The sequence below is a fragment of the Lampetra fluviatilis genome, unplaced genomic scaffold (genome assembly GCF_964198595.1).
Source record: "Lampetra fluviatilis unplaced genomic scaffold, kcLamFluv1.1 SCAFFOLD_378, whole genome shotgun sequence".
In the NCBI taxonomy this organism is placed as follows: domain Eukaryota; kingdom Metazoa; phylum Chordata; class Hyperoartia; order Petromyzontiformes; family Petromyzontidae; genus Lampetra; species Lampetra fluviatilis.
In genome coordinates this window covers 47,862-52,500 of record NW_027621000.1, presented here as the reverse complement: position 1 = coordinate 52,500, position 4,639 = coordinate 47,862, and positions in this window count along the sequence as shown.

The following is a 4,639-nucleotide window of genomic DNA, read 5'->3' as shown; positions in this document are numbered from 1 at the left end:
GGGTTACTTGTCTCCGTTGTCGAGAGGGGAAGACGACCCATGTATATGTAAAGGGCGATTTTTTTAGCAACCGTTAAGGCTGTTTTTCCCCTTCACTTGTATCGAGAGGGAAGCAAAGAACATGTATGGCGTGTACGTTTTTTTACGAATTTTCATTAGCAATCTAACGACATGAATTGCGAAGACGTTTTTTGAACAATTGTATTCCTTTCCCAAAACATCGAGTGCTAGTGTATAAAACCGCTAGAGAAAATAAATTGGCAGGCGAAACTTAAAAAGGAGAGACCCATGAACAGCATGGCCAGGCGGCTCACCTCGACGTTTTTCCCCCGAGCAAAGTCCGCCGAGACCCCCTGTATCCCACGGGGATGTACTGGCGTGCACTTAAAGGTTGATGCCGCTCTGTTACTTGGGAAACGAACCACAAGCCAAATCCAGCTAATTTGTGAATGACTTAGCTCTCCTGCTTTCTCGAGAACGTGCTTTTTTCGTCGGATGAAACTTCCACAGGCTTTTCCAGCAGATTTGCACCTGCACTCAAAAAAGTCAAAATTTTTACACATAGACCCCATCAAACGGGAGAAATTGGCCCGGATTGCTCTCATGTGCGTTACGGGGCATCGTTTCTCTCGCGCCGAATTCTCTCGAGCTGGGAAATCGCTCATTTTTGCGTCGCCAAATATCGTACGAACGCCGTGAAACTTCCACAGGCTTTTTCAGCAGATTTGCACGTGCACTCAAAAAAGTCAAAATTTTTACACATAGACCCCATCAAACGGGAGAAATTGGCCCGGATTGCTCTCATGTGCGTTACGGGGCATCGTTTCTCTCGCGCCGAATTCCATCGAGCTGGGAAATCGCTCATTTTTGCGTCGCCAAATATCGTACGAACGCCGTGAAACTTCCACAGGCTTTTTCAGCAGATTTGCACCTGCACTCAAAAAAGTCAAAATTTTTACACATAGACCCCATCAAACGGGAGAAATTGGCCCGGATTGCTCTCATGTGCGTTACGGGGCATCGTTTCTCTCGCGCCGAATTCTCTCGAGCTGGGAAATCGCTCATTTTTGCGTCGCCAAATATCGTACGAACGCCGTGAAACTTCCACAGGCTTTTTCAGCAGATTTGCACGTGCACTCAAAAAAGTCAAAATTTTTACACATAGACCCCATCAAACGGGAGAAATTGGCCCGGATTGCTCTCATGTGCGTTACGGGGCATCGTTTCTGTCGCGCCGAATTCCATCGAGCTGGGAAATCGCTCATTTTTGCGTCGCCAAATATCGTACGAACGCCGTGAAACTTCCACAGGCTTTTTCAGCAGATTTGCACGTGCACTCAAAAAAGTCAAAATTTGTACACATAGACCCCATCAAACGGGAGAAATTGGCCCGGATTGCTCTCATGTGCGTTACGGGGCATCGTTTCTCTCGCGCCGAATTCTCTCGAGCTGGGAAATCGCTCATTTTTGCGTCGCCAAATATCGTACGAACGCCGTGAAACTTCCACAGGCTTTTTCAGCAGATTTGCACGTGCACTCAAAAAAGTCAAAATTTTTACACATAGACCCCATCAAACGGGAGAAATTGGCCCGGATTGCTCTCATGTGCGTTACGGGGCATCGTTTCTGTCGCGCCGAATTCCATCGAGCTGGGAAATCGCTCATTTTTGCGTCGCCAAATATCGTACGAACGCCGTGAAACTTCCACAGGCTTTTCCAGCAGATTTGCACGTGCACTCAAAAAAGTCAAAATTTTTACACATAGACCCCATCAAACGGGAGAAATTGGCCGGGATTGCTCTCATGTGCGTTACGGGGCATCGTTTCTCTCGCGCCGAATTCCATCGAGCTGGGAAATCGCTCATTTTTGCGTCGCCAAATATCGTACGAACGCCGTGAAACTTCCACAGGCTTTTTCAGCAGATTTGCACGTGCACTCAAAAAAGTCAAAATTTGTACACATAGACCCCATCAAACGGGAGAAATTGGCCCGGATTGCTCTCATGTGCGTTACGGGGCATCGTTTCTCTCGCGCCGAATTCTCTCGAGCTGGGAAATCGCTCATTTTTGCGTCGCCAAATATCGTACGAACGCCGTGAAACTTCCACAGGCTTTTTCAGCAGATTTGCACGTGCACTCAAAAAAGTCAAAATTTTTACACATAGACCCCATCAAACGGGAGAAATTGGCCCGGATTGCTCTCATGTGCGTTACGGGGCATCGTTTCTGTCGCGCCGAATTCCATCGAGCTGGGAAATCGCTCATTTTTGCGTCGCCAAATATCGTACGAACGCCGTGAAACTTCCACAGGCTTTTCCAGCAGATTTGCACGTGCACTCAAAAAAGTCAAAATTTTTACACATAGACCCCATCAAACGGGAGAAATTGGCCGGGATTGCTCTCATGTGCGTTACGGGGCATCGTTTCTCTCGCTCCGAATTCCATCGAGCTGGGAAATCGCTCATTTTTGCGTCGCCAAATATCGTACGAACGCCGTGAAACTTCCACAGGCTTTTTCAGCAGATTTGCACGTGCACTCAAAAAAGTCAAAATTTTTACACATAGACCCCATCAAACGGGAGAAATTGGCCGGGATTGCTCTCATGTGCGTTACGGGGCATCGTTTCTCTCGCGCCGAATTCCATCGAGCTGGGAAATCGCTCATTTTTGCGTCGCCAAATATCGTACGAACGCCGTGAAACTTCCACAGGCTTTTCCAGCAGATTGGCACGTGCACTCAAAAAAGTCAAAATTTGTACACATAGACCCCATCAAACGGGAGAAATTGGCCGGGATTGCTCTCATGTGCGTTACGGGGCATCGTTTCTCTCGCTCCGAATTCCATCGAGCTGGGAAATCGCTCATTTTTGCGTCGCCAAATATCGTACGAACGCCGTGAAACTTCCACAGGCTTTTCCAGCAGATTTGCACCTGCACTCAAAAAAGTCAAAATTTTTACACATAGACCCCATCAAACGGGAGAAATTGGCCCGGATTGCTCTCATGTGCGTTACGGGGCATCGTTTCTCTCGCGCCGAATTCTCTCGAGCTGGGAAATCGCTCATTTTTGCGTCGCCAAATATCGTACGAACGCCGTGAAACTTCCACAGGCTTTTTCAGCAGATTTGCACCTGCACTCAAAAAAGTCAAAATTTTTACACATAGACCCCATCAAACGGGAGAAATTGGCCGGGATTGCTCTCATGTGCGTTACGGGGCATCGTTTCTCTCGCGCCGAATTCCATCGAGCTGGGAAATCGCTCATTTTTGCGTCGCCAAATATCGTACGAACGCCGTGAAACTTCCACAGGCTTTTCCAGCAGATTGGCACGTGCACTCAAAAAAGTCAAAATTTGTACACATAGACCCCATCAAACGGGAGAAATTGGCCCGGATTGCTCTCATGTGCGTTACGGGGCATCGTTTCTCTCGCTCCGAATTCCATCGAGCTTGGAAATCGCTCATTTTTGCGTCGCCAAATATCGTACGAACGCCGTGAAACTTCCACAGGCTTTTCCAGCAGATTTGCACCTGCACTCAAAAAAGTCAAAATTTTTACACATAGACCCCATCAAACGGGAGAAATTGGCCCGGATTGCTCTCATGTGCGTTACGGGGCATCGTTTCTCTCGCGCCGAATTCCATCGAGCTGGGAAATCGCTCATTTTTGCGTCGCCAAATATCGTACGAACGCCGTGAAACTTCCACAGGCTTTTTCAGCAGATTTGCACGTGCACTCAAAAAAGTCAAAATTTTTACACATAGACCCCATCAAACGGGAGAAATTGGCCGGGATTGCTCTCATGTGCGTTACGGGGCATCGTTTCTCTCGCGCCGAATTCCATCGAGCTGGGAAATCGCTCATTTTTGCGTCGCCAAATATCGTACGAACGCCGTGAAACTTCCACAGGCTTTTTCAGCAGATTTGCACGTGCACTCAAAAAAGTCAAAATTTGTACACATAGACCCCATCAAACGGGAGAAATTGGCCGGGATTGCTCTCATGTGCGTTACGGGGCATCGTTTCTCTCGCTCCGAATTCCATCGAGCTGGGAAATCGCTCATTTTTGCGTCGCCAAATATCGTACGAACGCCGTGAAACTTCCACAGGCTTTTTCAGCAGATTTGCACGTGCACTCAAAAAAGTCAAAATTTTTACACATAGACCCCATCAAACGGGAGAAATTGGCCGGGATTGCTCTCATGTGCGTTACGGGGCATCGTTTCTCTCGCGCCGAATTCCATCGAGCTGGGAAATCGCTCATTTTTGCGTCGCCAAATATCGTACGAACGCCGTGAAACTTCCACAGGCTTTTCCAGCAGATTTGCACGTGCACTCAAAAAAGTCAAAATTTTTACACATAGACCCCATCAAACGGGAGAAATTGGCCCGGATTGCTCTCATGTGCGTTACGGGGCATCGTTTCTCTCGCGCCGAATTCTCTCGAGCTGGGAAATCGCTCATTTTTGCGTCGCCAAATATCGTACGAACGCCGTGAAACTTCCACAGGCTTTTTCAGCAGATTTGCACCTGCACTCAAAAAAGTCAAAATTTTTACACATAGACCCCATCAAACGGGAGAAATTGGCCCGGATTGCTCTCATGTGCGTTACGGGGCATCGTTTCTCTCGCTCCGAA